The sequence below is a fragment of the Carex rostrata genome, chromosome 10 (assembly GCF_964058835.1).
Source record: "Carex rostrata chromosome 10, lpCarRost1.2, whole genome shotgun sequence".
Lineage (NCBI taxonomy): Eukaryota > Viridiplantae > Streptophyta > Magnoliopsida > Poales > Cyperaceae > Carex > Carex rostrata.
The window spans coordinates 4,488,436-4,505,575 of record NC_135927.1 but is presented as its reverse complement, the minus strand read 5'-3'; the positions used below and the strand labels follow the sequence as shown (position 1 = coordinate 4,505,575).

At 33.0% G+C, this 17,140-nt stretch overlaps 2 pseudogenes across 2 annotated transcripts; both read left to right on the top strand.

Annotated features, from left to right (window-relative positions):
* Positions 1-3,671: 3,671 nt before the first annotated feature.
* On the top strand, positions 3,672-5,216 carry LOC144560638 (anthocyanidin 5,3-O-glucosyltransferase pseudogene; annotated as a pseudogene). The gene has a single exon (XR_013513434.1). The product of XR_013513434.1 is annotated as an anthocyanidin 5,3-O-glucosyltransferase pseudogene (transcript).
* A 3,164-nt stretch (positions 5,217-8,380) lies between these two features.
* Positions 8,381-10,015, top strand: LOC144560636 (aspartic proteinase nepenthesin-1 pseudogene; annotated as a pseudogene). Its single transcript, XR_013513433.1, has one exon. The product of XR_013513433.1 is annotated as an aspartic proteinase nepenthesin-1 pseudogene (transcript).
* Positions 10,016-17,140: the final 7,125 nt, after the last annotated feature.

Below are 17,140 nucleotides of genomic sequence, written 5' to 3'. Positions count from 1 at the left end.
TCATCACTTGTTATAAAGGAAACAAGATAACAATTATAGTAAATAAATTTACTTTTGTTTTCTATAAGGAAATAAAAAGTCAATAGTAATTATATTAATGATCTTTTTAATCCTATAATATGAAATCATAGAAAATCAACAAACATATAGAGTATAACATCTTTTAATATTGATTTCAGATATTTTATTCTATGATTCTATCTCTACCCCTATATTTGAGCTATATGTCTATTAATTACTAACTCAATAATACAATTACCGACAGTGAAAGAAGAAAATGCCAGAGATGCAAAGCCATGTAATGCTTTAATTGAATATAAGGTGGTTTAAAAAAAATTAAAAAAGCAACACATGAGTTTAATTTACACCTACACTCAGAACAAAATCAACAAAATATCGCCCTAATATTAATCCTTAAAAAGATTGCTATGAAAAAAAATTAAGTTTTCAGATTTAACTCAACAAATTCATTACATTATATATATTTAATATTTGTAACTGAAATAATATTTTTATAAGTATCTTAAAATTGTTGATTATGATAAATAAAATGATAATGAAAATAATAAATTATTTTTTTAATTTATTTAATTTTAGTTCAAAATTTAGTTTAAAAGAAATAATATATTAATGCTTTAAATATATTAGAGTCTTAGATTTCTGTTTTCATAATAATACACTACTTAAGTTTGGTGCCTGATGCAACCATTCCAAATACAGGGCTGATACTGGTTACCAACCATTATTATGTCTGAAACAAGTATATTTTTATTTTTCTATAAGATAATGGTTACATCTTTCAGGATATTCTCCTTGATATCTGTGCTCATATTGTATCTATCTATAGGGAGAATTTCACGTATATTCCTCAAAAAACTTAAAAATTATATATTTTCTCATCTAAACTTTAAAATTACATATTTTCTCCTAAACTTCAAAAACTCACAATTTTATCCACTTTATTGCCTTTTATATTAAAACTCATATTTATAAAGTATCCATTTTATTTTTTATTAAAAGCATAAAGAAATTATATTATGTTTAAGAAAAATGTCGGTCTTATACTTGATTGGTTTCCGAAGATAATGAGTCATGTCTTTACTTCTAATGTATACACATTGATATGTTGGTATACTCCAGTGTATGCATCAGAAGTAGAGAAATGACCGATTTGTCATCAGAAACCGACTAATCATAAAACTGATATTTTTGTTAAACATGATACATATTTATGTTTAATAAAGGATAAAATGAGTATTTTATGAATTTAAAATGAATTTTAAGACAATAAAATGGATAAATTTGTGAGTTTTTGAAGTTTAGAGGGGGAATATGTAATTTTGAAGTTTTTGAGGGGTATCATGAAATTATCCGAAATATATAATAATAACAGTAGCAGACAAGAATTGGAGCATTTTCCAAAGGTCGGTGGGCACCACATGTGCAAAAGTTTAAAATGTATTTTGACTCATGTGCTCTATCATAAAATGGATCTCAACCCTATAAACAATTTGTTTGACCAGGGAATATATCTGTATATGCTCCCCTCACATGATATATATACAACAATTAAAATATAATTCAGACATAAAGTTAATCAATTGACAAAGTCAATTAAAAAAATAAATCTCATGTATTGTGCTAATTGATTGACAACAAAATATGATTCTCATGTATTTTGACTGAAAATTATATCATAAATTTCGGTAAAGATACACATATGTTTGGAATATAATAAGACTCGAACATAGACAATTCGAATCATAATTATTCAAACCAAATCTGCACAAATAGTATAAAAAAAAAAAAAAAACTTTCAAATAAATATATCCAGATCCGTTTAATATCGAGATCCGATACCTATATGAACCTGAAAGTAATACAAATATGATTTTATCACACAAACAGAATCTAACCCGTTCGATTTGTCAGGTCTATTAACTAGACAGCAATCAAACTGGGCCTAATATCAAATGAGCCTAATTTATTAGGCAAGGCCCAAAAAGCAGCAGAAATTGAACCACACATACAAAGTGCACATTGCTTGTCATCATTGATTGCACTTTTTAAATAGTGGGCTTAAAGGCCCAAAATAAAATTACACTGTGACCCACCCTTTTTGTTGTTTGGATGTTTGCACTTGAGAGCAAACCATTGTCATTTTCAGCGGGTCCGGATCCCTTAAAAGTAATTCAAAATTTGAATTTGAATCCGTACCATCCGATCAGAAATAGAAGCAATCAGTGCATGTTGAAATTAATAAATTCAATATTTATTCAATATACAAACATGTTTCAACATTAATTCAATTTTTTGTATAACTAACATGTTTCAGCTGTATGAGGATCGGCTTGTCATTTCAAGACAACCATAGATCAAGAATTATCATTGGCTTTATCAATGTTGAAGGGTGAAAGAACGTCCATGTGGTATTCGATCCGGCTAGCTAACTAGACTAAGTTCTGGTTTAATCTCTTTACGCGAAAGAGATTATACATCAACTCACTTAGACAGTCAGGTGAAACACTACATGGATGTTTTTTTTGTGTCTTGAAACATTGTTAAAGTAAATGTGCATTCTTGATCCATAGTAGTCTTCAAATGACAAACAAGAATTCGTACGAATATTATAGAGATATCCCGTATGTTTCACTTCGAACTCTATTGACATGGATATGGAATCATCTCTATATGGAATTGGTTTTCTTAGTTAAATTATATTCCAATATTAATGAGGAATTCAAATCCCCCAATTACCTGTGATGGTACAATTACTAGATCCATATACCGTTCTTTTAACCTGACACAAATTTCAAAACAAATCTCCAACATCTATAATATATACCGAATTTCTTTGATCTAGCTGGAGCTAAATCTGAACTGTAAAGTACCCTCATGTATATTTGCCCTTTGTATATTTAAAATAATTAAATAAAATAAAAGGAGATACAAGAAGTAATATTTAAAATTTTATGAGAATATTAGATATTACGGTGTTTTTATGAGGAAATTGACTATTTTAAAAGTTTGTATGAGTACACTAGAAATTTTTTCTATAATTAAACCAAACAAGACCACAATCAAATGCTCCTCATTTTATTTAATTTTTAATTCGTTGCAACATCAAAATCAAAGGAAAGGGAAAATAAATGACACTACAGATTTAAAGGAGGCCATCATATAGTATTTAATCATATAAGGATCCATCATTTTTACACAATGGAAAATATAAATTAAATATCTATGTGAATTTCTAAATATTGGATATTTAAGTGTCTAGACTTTGTCATATACGGTTCGTTCATCAAGCATACTATTAATCTAACATAAATTGATTTCCAAATTAACTTATAATTTTACAGGTTCAAAATAGTTAGAATAGGTTCATTTACTAAAAAAATTACTTATATGTGAGTTGTAAAATTTGAAGCTTTGTTGAAACGGTGTACAAATCAAATAATAAACATTGATGGGGCCAAATCACCTGCTCTTTGATGGACCGCAAATTAAATTCTACCTACCAATACAATCAATCACTGTAGACATGAAACGGATCATTGAATCACTGTAGACATGTATTTTGATGTAAATAACCTTTTTATCAATCGTAAGATGGCAATTACCACCTTACCCTTCTCTCTCTCTCTCTCTCTCACCATATATATATATATATATATATATGCTTCTTTATATTTAAATTTTCAGACTCAAACCATAGAGTTAGTTAGAAACTCTGTCTATCAACCAAGAGGCAAGATGAAGAGCAAGAAGGTGGTTTTGTGTGCATGCTCCGTGGGTGTAGGCCACCTTGTGCCCATGGTAGAACTAGCCAAGCAGTTTGTTGGCCGCGGCATCTCCGTCACCATAGTGTTGATGAATGTCGGGCCCACTCCACACTTGGTCTCAGAAATTTGCAATTCCAATCCATACATCTCTCTCCACATCCTCCCACAGGTTCATCTGACAAACCTGCATCCGGTACCATTTATCAACGTATTCAAAATGCTGAAACTCAACAATGACGGTCTCCGCTCCTTTCTCATAGAGCAATCTGAGACCTCACCAATCTCCGGTGTAATTCTTGATATGTTTTGTGTAGATGCATTAGATGCGACTTCAGAGCTAGGTATTCCTACCTATTTTTTCATTCCATGTGGTGCTACAAATTTGCCTCTATGTTTCCAACTTCCGACATATTTTGCCACACGCTCTATTGGTGCTCTAAAGGACACCCCGCTACTCTTCCCTGGCGTTCCACCATTTCCAGTGTCGCATCTCCCCCATTTCCAAGGAGAAACTTTTGACCCTGAAAAAGAGCAGTATAAACATCTGATGAACAACAATGTTCGATTGCTAGAGGGGAAGGGAATACTTGTTAACTCATTTGAGTTGTTGGAACCTCGAGCTTTCATGGCTCTGAAAGATGGGCTAAGTTTGCCGAACCGTTCCATTCCACCTATTTATGGCATCGGCCCATTAATTGCTGGTCAAGCAAAAAAAGAAGAGCAGCATCCGTGTCTGTCATGGCTGAATGCGCAACCAAATAAAAGCGTGGTATTTCTCTGCTTCGGAAGTGTAGCTTCTTTCTCCATAGAGCAACTCAAGGAGATTGCAATTGGGTTAGAAAATAGTGGCCAGAGATTCCTGTGGGTTGTCCAGAGCCCACCAAATCCTGATCCGGCTAAATTCTTTGAGCCGGCTACTGATCCAGATCTCGATATATTGTTGCCAGAAGGGTTCTTAGACAGAACCAGAGAACGGGGCCTGATTGTAAAACAGTGGGCTCCACAGGTTGATGTTCTAAAACATGAGGCAGTTGCTGGTTTTGTGAGTCACTGTGGTTGGAACTCCACACTGGAGGCGGTAAGTTTTGGTGTACCGATGATTTGTTGGCCGTTGCATTCAGAGCAGAAGATGAATAAAGTGTTCTTAGTAGATGAAATGAAGATCGGCATCGAACTAAAGGGGTATGATGAAGGTTTCGTGCAGGCAAATGAAATAGAAGCTAAAGTAAAATGGATCATCGAGTCGGAGGGGGCAGTTGGACTTAGGAATCGAATGATGAACATGAAGGAGAGTGCAATTAAGGCCATGAAAGAAGGGGGGTCATCTTTCGGTGCTTTTATTGAGTTCATAGAATGTTTGAACTAATAATTAATACATCTGTATGTTGTTCTTGGTATGGAATGTTCCTGTTGCAATTGATTCTGGTTAAATGCACTTCAATTAAATAATAAAGAGAGAGAAAAACAGAGGATTTTATTTTTGTATTGTATCAGAAAAAGGCCAGAGAACTGTTACCTTAGGTGATCATGTTTGGTTACTGATAAAGTTTCACACCTGTTCTTTTATTTATTCCTCTTTCAAACATAATTTCTAAAAACTGACACACAGTGATGAAGCAATTTGTTCGAGCTTAAATAAATTGGTCTTTAGGCTTGTACTGCTCTGTTCAATTTGTACTGCTTATTTTAAGGGGCTATTTCCTTTTTATTAAAAGCTCAAACGTCTCTTCATTCGGCTATACAATTTACAACCATTTTAAGGTGTTGTGCTTCAACGAAAATGATAATTGAACTACATAACTATAGTTTGTTAGTATGATAACAAGGAAAAGTTTTATCAAGTAATTCTTTAAGCTCCTGTATATTGTGTCTTTGTTGAGTTCTTATTATGTTTGAACTAGGAATATGGTGTGCAAGCAGGGTACTGAAAAATTGATTCAAATTGTGCCAATTACCTATTAAATGGACCAGTCAACTAGATTCCCTAAACTATATGAGATCTGTAGTAATAAAAATATTTCCATCTCTGGTGCTATGTTTTCACAAGGGCATAGCATCTGCTTTCATAGGAATATTACGGGTATATTAGCTATAGAGTGGAATCAACTTTTATACATCATTAGTACTTCTAGCTTTACTGACAATAATGATAAGATTGCATGAAGGTGGGAACATTCAGGAAAATTTACAGTAAGGTCCATCTACAAATTATTAAACTTTACAGGGGTCAATGATAATAAGTATGCAATCATATGGTCTTTGCCTTTACCTCCTAAAATTAGGATTTTTATGTGGTTACTTCTAAATAATAGAATTTTAACTAAGAACAACTTAAGAAAAAGAGGTTGGAATGGAGATATCAACTTGTGGAGTTATTGCAACCAAAGTTTAGTTACAAGAAATACGTAGCAATAATCTATGACAACCAAATATATGGTTGTTATTACGCATTTATCGCAACCAAAATATGATAGCAATAAGATAGTACATTGAATATTTCTCAAATTTGCAATTGGTCAGGATAGCATTGCTTTAGAATATGAACTTTTGTATCTTGGCATTCAATTTTGCAATTAATTGAGTTTTTTTTTGTAATTTTGAGAAATATTGGAGTTTTTTACTAGAAGTACTGTAATTTTGCTCGTTGCAAAGCATCATGAGAAATATTGGCTTATTTTAATTAGGATGTTAAATATATTTAGTATGTGAACAAATTATGCTTGGTTCTAGATAATTGAGAAATATATTAAGTAGGATGTGAACAAATTATGTGATATTAACTAATAAACAGTCACAATTTGAATTGTGTAACTCACAACAGAATAGTAAACCATCATTAATGGTAGTCAAGTTTCAATTCTAGCAAGGAAAAATAACAAAAGAAATAAAGAGTACCATGAGTCAAAATCAAGTGTCAAGAAATCTCAAGCACGCACCCCATACTCTTCTTTTCTTTCTCTGTTTTCCGTCGCCATATATATTCTCTTTGTGTTAGTAGACAAATAATGGGAAGAGTCGTTCAATTCAAGGAAAGGAAATGTTAATGAGGATAGAGAGAGAATTAGTGGAAACTTAGTGGGACAGCTATGTACGGCGAAGTTAAAGGAGGTTTGACATGTGTCCCCACATGAAAGTTTCAATCATAAATTCATTACTTTATTAATTAGTTAATTTAAACTAGTAAGATAGAATAAATATACTATTGTTATTTTTCAAAGATAGAGAAATTTGGGTTTGACCAACAAATATAATAATCCAAAGAAAATTAAACGATGTATCTAAATAAGAAATTTGTAACAGATATGGATAATTGTTTTAGGTTATTTTGCACTTAACCCCTCAATCACATAAAAATATAAAACTTGGCTTTTATTATGCGAAAATCTTAATTACAACTTTTTAAATCAGCTTAGAAATATTTCAAGATTAAAGGGAACACAATTATTATCACTTATGTTATTTTCAATAAAAAAAAATTCTTACTAATTGTTGAGAATAACATGCACAAATTCAAGATGAATTTCCTCAATTACGTTTTTTTCACTTTATGTCAAATAAAATTTTCTATTATAAAAAAACGGGATGTTACAACTTTAGACAAACAATATAATCAATTACAGTTAATATAAAATAAGGGCATGACTCCTATATATTCTTGCTAAAAAAAAGTAAATTTAGATTGAGAGAACTAAAACGTAAAATCCACAATGTGTGTAAATGAATAATATGTGGTCACTCGAATTTGAACTCAAATCTCTGCAACCACAAAATGAAGTTCTAACTACCAAGCTACGTACAAATACATATTTGATGCTTTATGAGGAGGCCAGTCGGACTGAACTATTTAAAAAGTAAAAAAAAAAAAAATTCAATTAAATTTCTACACACATGATGAAATTTTTAAAATCATAGACGTGGCTAGCTAAGAGCCCCATGCATTACCTTAAGATCCGCCCCTGAGTATATGACATAGATCAAGCCAGCCATAGTCATACACTTCAATATCAAGCTGAACTTTCGTGAAAGCCAAATTAGACTTTTATTGGCATCAATCAATCTACCACTACCTATGCAAAAGATTGTATTCATCCTTGGGGCATTGGGTATATTAATTATGACCGCCATCTGAATTTATATATCCGTTCTCCTTAATTATCAAATATGTGCCTATTTCTGTAACATTCTTTTCTACATTTAATATTTATATATATTTTTAAATTCTTTGACAATATTTGTATTAAAAACATTACAAATAATTATTTTCTATTAGAAAATCAATATAAGCAACTCCCTTTAATATTCTTTTTCTGAAAATTAATTGCCTTGTTGTGCGGCAACAGAAGATTCCTTCTTTATGATATATCTTTGTCAGGCGACCAGGTCCAAGGTTAATTTAATACAATCTTATCCCACATTAAATTAATTGAAACGGCCACTTCCCGGCACCGTTTAACGACCAATTCTTATCCCACATTAAATCATATAAATAATTCTTCAATTAGAAACCAATCTCAACACAGAAAATTAAACACCCCTTTATAAAAAGTTAATTTAATTATACCACTGTTCCATCTATATATAAAGCCTCAGGATTCAAACCATATATATGTAATCTCTCTCTCTCTCTCTCTCATTATCATCTTACACAAGCAAAAAACATGAAAACATTTTCCATTCTCAAATTCATAGTTCATATCTTCATCTCATTTGTTCCTCTCGTAATCTCAAAACACAGCTATATACACCTCAATCTAACGCATGCCGACTCCGGCAAAGGATTCACAAAAATTCAACTCCTCCAACGCATGACATTTCGTACCAATGCAAGGGCCACATCTCTCTTACCCAAACCCGTAAACCCAAGAAATCTGATTTCCGTACCTGTTCATCCTGGCAATGGTGATGAACCCTACAATAGCGAGTACCATGTGAGGTTTTCAATAGGCACACCACCTCAGCCTGTGATACTTACACTTGATACCGGTAGTGACCTTATATGGACCCAGTGCCTACCATGCATCCAGTGTTTCGATCGAGGGCTTCCTTTGTACAACCCGGCAAACTCCTCCACCTTTGCTTACCTCCCATGCCTTTCTAGCCTCTGTACTGCCCTCCCCATTGCAGCTTGTCACCAGCAGTGCTTTTATTATTATGCCTATGGTGACGGTTCGGCAACTCTTGGTTCTGTTTCAACTGAGACCTTCACTTTTGGGTCTATGAACAATGTTACTGTTCCCAACATAGGATTCGGTTGTGGATTTCTAAATTATGGTAATTTCGTGTCGAATCAATCCGGAACTTTAGGTCTAGGCCGCGGGCCAGTCTCTTTGATCTCTCAGCTTGGTCTCGGGGCCTTCTCATACTGCTTCACCTCTTTGTTCAGGTCAAACAGTAGCCCTCTTTTGCTCGGCCCACCAACTAAATTTTACAATAATAGTGTTAAATCAACTCCTCTTATACAAAACCCTACAAAGAAATCTTTTTATTACCTCTCTCTTAAAGGCATTACTGTTGGAAAGAGTCTTTTACGTATACCGCATTCCGCATTTGCACTGCAAGACAATGGAACAGGCGGTGTGATAATCGACTCAGGCACTGCAATCACTATGCTAAATGATGAGGCTTACAAGCTTGTTAGGAAGGCATTTATACATCAAGTGAAACTTCCGATAGCAAACGAAAGCATCACATTCTTGGACCTTTGCTTCACTCTACCGGAAAAACATTCGGAAAATGTTGAGGTACCTAAGTTTGTGTTTCATTTTGAAAATGTTGATTTGGAATTGCCACGAGAGAACTACATATATGAAGATCGAAGTGCAAGAGAGTTATGTTTGGTGATGCTTAGTTCAAGTTATACGCTTTCGATAATCGGTAATTTCCAACAGCAAAACATACACATTTTGTATGATCTAGAGAACGAGAAGATGTCTTTCGTGCCCGCTCAATGCGATAAATTCTGAAGATTGTTAATTGAAATTTTTTTTTTCTTATTAATTTTTACATTTACGTAGCTATCTTATGTTTATCTTGTATTTTAAAGGAATTGTTGACAATTACAACTTGAAATTGTGGTTTGGTGCATATGATTGTATCAGATGGTACACCAAACAACCAACGTATGATTGTATCAGATGGCCCATTTTCTTCGGTAAGCAAATTATTATTGGAAACATCAAGTATACTTCCTTTTGCACAAGATAGAAACACATTATTCATTTTATATTTCATCCGGATTATTTAATTAATTTTTAATTTTTGCCTAATGAGTTAAATATGTACTTGTAAACCAAATTTTACATTTGTTAGAATTTTTTTACTATTTTTTTAGATGGGTAGAATATCACTATTTTTGTATGGTCCAGAATTTTCCGATCTATTGATTTTCTACCCATCTAAAAAAATATTAAAAAATTTCTATGAAATGTAAATATAGTTTACAAGTATATTCATATGGAGATCATCACTACAACAAAGTAGACACTTTTTGCGAGTGAAAAAACACATTTATGACGGTCGTCCGTCGCAAAAAGAAAAAACTGAACAATGAAAGTAGTATGTCGCAAAAAGTCACTTTTTTGTCCTCGCAAAAAGTGTCTCATTCTTGTGCATGCATGTTGAACCATTTAGATCGATCATTAGAAATTTCAAAATGAAAATTTGAGTCCATAGTGTGGGCAAATATGCGCTATGCATTGTACATAACCTCACTCTACTTGTTTTATTTATTGCTCAAGGCAAAATGTTTTGAGGTTTCGAAATGAAACCTGTTACAGATTGAAAGATGAATTAATGTAAAATTTATAAAATATCAATATAAAAAAAAGAAACAAAATAGGCAAAAAAGAAAAACATAGATCACAAAACAAAGAAAAGTCTAAATTTAAACTCTTCACGGTTGACGTCCTGTCAATTTAGATATTTCCATTGATCATGCACCTCCCCTGTTCCATCCGTCTTAACCTGCACGAATCTTGAATTACATGGCACGACTCTTAAGGACCCCCATGCATCTATAATTGACCTGAAATAAACATTGCTTGGCAAGAATTTCGTACAGTAATGCAGTATTACAGAGGATACATACGCTTCCCCCCTCATTTAGCTTCCGCAGTGATTAAGTTTATCCCCGAAAATCCTTGCGGAAAGCCCTCCCGAGCAGGGGCGGAACTAGGTACAAGCAAAGGGGGGCCAGGCACCCCTCCAATTTATCGGAAGTTGCTTATTGAGGTGGTTATTTTCATATGGTTTTTTATAGATGCATATTGATTGGCACCCCCCATGCTGTTATTCTTTTTCTCCTTTCAGCGGCTCGCCCCCCCTCCCCCCCCCCCCCCCAATTCAAATCCTAGTTCCGCCCCTACTCCCGAGCATAAGTGCAGAACATAAATACATGATTCCATGTCATTTGTCATAGAATATCCAAAGCCATGGTAGAGCAAGCGGTCTCCGTGAGTACGAGACAAGTCTTTAATGGCAAGAAGTCGTTCTCTCTTTTGTCATCGAGTCGAGAAATAAGTCTTCCAAAACAGCAAGGTGTCGCCCTTGAGAAATCCTCTCCAAATTTTCTAATTGATTTCTTTTCTCTATTCTTTGATGGTGGATGAAGAAGAGAAAACACATAGAACTGTATTTTTCTTAAGAGAAAAATATATGTTCAGTTTCTGTGTTTTTCTTAATTTTTTTGTGCCTTGGGGACTAATCCTTATATATAATAATATTTATGATTATCTGCCAATTTAAAAAATGTATAATATGCTATGCATCAAAAACCGTGCTGGTGCATCAAAAACTGTGTGACTGCATCGATATCTGTGCGGACTGCACAACCCTCCATAAAGGCAGTTTTATGACCTCTGAAAATGTACTTTTCTGAATTGTAAATTTCTAAATTAGTCAATCAATGATTTGATCTTTACTTAAATTGTTCTACACATTTCTGAACTACATTCTAATGAATATATTAGTTGTCTATTACCTTATTTGATCACTTTAATTGACAATCATACATAACAGTAAACAATCAATAATTAGATTATATGTGTGCTCAATGTTGGCATTAAATCCAACGAGGTTGGTAATAAATCCAACATTGAGTAGTAGAAGTATAGTTGTAAGAATAGTTAGAGTGAGTAATAAAATTAGTTTTAATATAGTGTCTCCGCTCAACACAAGAGTTTGGTGATATTGTCTTGTTCGATACAACCTACCAGACTAATAAATATAGTATGCCCATGGGACCTTTCATTGGTTTTAACCATCACCGATAATCGATTTTCATTGGTTGTTCCTTAATTAGAGATGAGAAGAAGATGACTTTCTTTTGGTTATTCACCATATGGTTGCAAGAAATGGGTGGTAAGAAGCCACAAGTAATTATGACTGACCAAGACTCAGCGATGAGGGCATGAGCCACAAATAATTTGATGGGTAATAAAACTGATGCATTTAAAGTGATTTAATTATGAACAATGCGTTTTTTAACAGTGTGTTTTTGAAGTTTGGTACAGGGTTATTGATTTTGTAATTTGTAAACTTTGTAGGGTGTAAACAGTAAAATTGGTTATTACTTGTCAGAGGAGAAAGAGACCGTAAGAACAAAACACAATCTTTCTGGTATTGTGACTTTGTAATTTTTCTAAAGCACAACATAAGCATATATTATTTAACATGCAAATTAATAAACCAAAGTAACACAGGGAGTATGAATTTAAGCAACTAAGAGTAATTTTTGCTTGAAAGTTGAAACTGTGATGTTATGTTCAAGGGCATATTAGAGCCAATAATTATCAAGCTGTACAATCAAGGCAGCAATTATTAAGCTGTACAATCACACATATTTAATCATAACAAAAAAAAAAAAAAAAAAAAAAACATATCTATATTACAAACTATAATGTTCAACATAAATTGCAATCACTAGATACTACAAAAACAACAAAAGTACAATCAAGGCATTAATTGTGATGATTGAGTTGTAACTACATTCACTGCTAGTCTTCATCTATTACCCAGTAATTAAAAAATGAAAAAACAATTATGATAAGGATGATATATTGCAAATTAATTACTGGTGCAGTTTCAGGGCACCACACCACATAGTATATACTGGTAACAAACCACTATTGTTATGAGAAGCATGAAGTTTACCATAATAAGAATCCACCTAGACTGAACAAATCTGCAAAGTGGAGGAAGAGGCCTAAAAAGGAAACAAATAAAATAAAAAGAGTTGAGTGAAAAATTGTTCTCACAACATAAATATTAGAGTTATTGACTATAAATATTTGCAAAAGAAAAAAAATTACTCTGTAAACCTTTTGGTAAATTGCTATGTTACCCGGATACGTCGTCTAGGGCTCCGTACCCATATCGCATACGGAAATGCACCCGATATGCCATCTAGCGTATCACGGAGTACGTGGCGTATCCCTAATACAGTCTCCAATACGGATTGAAATGGAGTGATACGGCTTGAAATGCTCGGATACGGACCTGATACGGCAGTGAGCCTGGTCTATTCTCCTGTTGGCCACGCGTGAGCTTGATCTATTGAATCAATTTTCTGTTTTGTGTGCACCCCCGTGGGCCGCGGTACACCAAACGACTGGAGCAACTTCTGTGAGCCCGCGTAGACCAAAGGAATATGAGCAAAAATTAGGTTCAAGGAAGAATCGAACCTGGGTGGTCCTGCGAAAGTAACATGCACCTAAACCACACCAATAACTCACATTTTGTTGTTAAAAGCTAGCAGTTATTATATTTAACTTATACTTGAGTTGTCTGTATCATCCAAAAATTTTTATATTTATTTTATATAATATACTAGGAGTAGAGCTAGGGTGTTTTTAAGCTCACCAAAGTGTTTGGTGAGCTTAACTTTAAAACTCATTAAATCAGTTTCAAATGATGAATCCGAACCGTTGAAATCCGCCTACCTTACGAGTGATGCGTCTACATGTGAAAATTTTAAAAAATTAATGCACTAAAATTAATTTATTGACATTCTAATTTTGATCCAGTGACTTTATACTAAATTAATTCAAATGTTTAAAATTTTCACATGTAGATGCATCAGTCGTAAGGTAAGCGGGTTCCAACGATTCAGATTCGTCATTTAAAACTGATTTGGTGGGTTTTGGAGTTAAGCTCACCAAACACTTTGGTGAGCTTAAGAACACCCTAATTTTTACTCATATACTAGTATTAAATTAATAATATAATGAAAATAAAAAGTAATATATATAATAGACGTATCGTATATGTGATTTTTGAAAATTGCCGTATTGTATCCGATACAGATACCTATATCTGTGCAACATATGTAAATTGTCACACGAGAGAAATAATACATGGCCTAATTAAGGGTGATTAAAAAATTGTATACTATAGGCCATTTATTTTTTAGGCGCTTGAACTGCCCGAAATGGCCTGTGAATTTTTTTTACTCATGTGCTCTATAATAAAATGGATCTCAACTCTATAAAAAAATTGATTCACCAAGGAATATATCTGTATACGTACAATAAAACACAAGAAAAGTTGATCAATTGACGAAGTCAATAAAAACATAAATCTCCTGTATGAAACAAAGGGATCGATACATAATGTTAATTAATTATATCATAACTTACGGTGAAGATATGTGATATATTTGAACTTTTATTCGGCTATGTTTGCAATTTAATAAGACTCGAACATATATAGACAATTCGGATCATAATTATTCAAACCAAATCTGCACAAATTAAAATAATGAAAACTGACATTCAAATAACTGTACCCAGATCCGTTTAATATCCAGGTCCGATACCTATAAAAACCTGAAAGTAATACAAATCTGATTTTATAACACAATCTGACCCGTTCGATTTGTCTGGTCTATCAACTAGACCGCAATCAAACTGGGCCTAATTTAGGCAAGGCCCAGAAAACAGCAGAAATTGAAATACACATACAAAAGTGCACATTGGTTGTCATCATTGATTGCATTATGAAAATAGTGGGCTTAAAAGGCCCAAAATCACATTGCACTGAAACACCCCTTTTTGTAGTTTTGATGTTTGCACGTGAGAGCAAACCCTTGCCATTTTCAGCGGGTCCGGATCTCTTGAACTAATTCAAAATTTGAAATTGAATCCGTACCATCAGATCAGAATCAGAAGTAATTCAGTACATGTTGAAATTAATATATTCAACATTAGTTCAATATATAAACATGTTTAAACATTAATTCAATTTTTTCTATAACTAACATGTTTTATCTACTATAGGAGGATCGGCTTGTCATTTCAAGACAACCACAGATCAAGAATTGTCATTGGCTTTATCAATGTTGAAGGGTGAAAGAACGTTCATGTGGTGTTTGACCTGGCTGGCTAACTAGACTGAATTGTGGTTTAATCTCTTTATGTGAAAGAGATTATACATCAACTTCCTTAGACAGTCAAGTATAACACCACATAGACGCTTTTTGTGCCTTGCAATATTGTTAAAGTAAATTATGTGCATTCTTGATCCATGGTAGTCTTCAAGTGACAAGCAAGAATTCGTAGAGATCACGTATGTTTCACCTCAAACTGTATTGACACGGATATGGAATCATCTCTATATGGAATTAGTTTTCATAGATAAATTATATTCAAAATAGTTCAAATCCCCCAATTAATTACCTAACATTACAATTACTAGATCCGAACCGTTCTTTTAACCTGACATGAATTTCAAAGCAGATCTCCTACATCTATAATAGATACCGAATTTTTTTGACCCGGCTAGAACTAAATCTGTACTGGAAAGTCCCGGATTACATTCATCATCCAGGTCAATTCATCACCTGATTTAAGGGCTTGTTCGGCACTGAGTGGAATAGTAAAGAAATAGAGGAATTGTGGAATTGAAAATTGATCACTCTTTTTCTCTATTCCAATCGTGTTCGGTAAACTCAACACTTGGAATAGCAAAAGTGAATATTCATTAAATATACAAATAGTAGAAAATGACTCTTGTGCCTTGTTAAACAAAGCAGGGATTACAAAAAAATGGAGTAATGTGTGGTGCCAGTAAACAGTTCAAAAACACTAAAGTTGATTAGAATTCATATTCAATAAAACGTTGAATGTAAATTCAATAAATAAAATTATAAATCAAAATAATACTATAATCTCAATAAACTTCTAATTAAATGTTAAAATGATATTTTTTTTAGGATCAGTTGGCAAAGTTTCCGACTGACAATTGTATTAGATATATAAAAAAATAAGAGTTTACATCCTACTCTTTGTACATATATTTACCCGTACAAGTAAAATAACCGCTGAAACCATTAAAAAATACATATATCCCTATGATCACAGTAAAAAATTAAAAATTAAAACAGTGAGGAAATTAAAGCGTTTTTTTTTTTTTTTTTTAATTTGAAGCCCGTAGGCACTTTCATTACCTCCAATTTGTTCTTACAGCTTGTTCAGCAGGCTTACAAAGCATAAAAAAAGAAACCAATCTAATTATACAAATCTAGTAAGAACCAACAAAAACAGAAAAGAGAATCACCTAGGCAAACAAACCGAAAACAAGACAAGAAAAAACAGAAAATTAAAGCTTTGTGGCTCCAGTGGTCACCTCCTGTTGCCTTAACAATGAGCTCCAGATTTCGTACCAGTCGGTACTGTAGAACACAATCATCTTCTACACTAGCCTCTACAAATAGAATGGAATTTATAGGAAAAATAATAGAAAATTAGTTCTAAAAGTTTCTGATTATGTTATATGGATCAATGCATTAGAATATACCTACATTTGAATGCAATTTTACATAATGCTTTCTATAGTTCTAACCTCATTAATTTAAGTCGACTCAATTGGAAACTCTCTATAGACCCAGATGGTATAGATGTGGTACCGATAGTACATAACTGGAAACCATGATTCATCATCATTGTTGAATAACTCCTTCAATTGTTCAGTTGTCAATTCATCTATATTGCCCACATAATAATGTGCATGATATCACTCTGACTTTGTTTGCTTGAGTTACAAAATTGAAAAATAAAAAATATTGAGATATTACAGGATGCAATTGAAAAATGAAATGAAAAAAAATGAAAAATGAAGAAGAATGCAATGGCAAAGTATTATAATTTCAAAGTGAAAATGAAAAAAAAAATTATCTGATTCCTTTGAAGAAGAATGCAATGTGCATGCAATTCTATTTCTCCATTGAAAATAATGAAGTGAAAGTAAATGATGCATAATAGCAATTGGATACAGATTGTCGGTACGGCCACTGGTACCAGTCAGAACCAGCATATATTTTCTTTGCAAAGTCTGAACAAATCACGTATAAAGAAGAAATA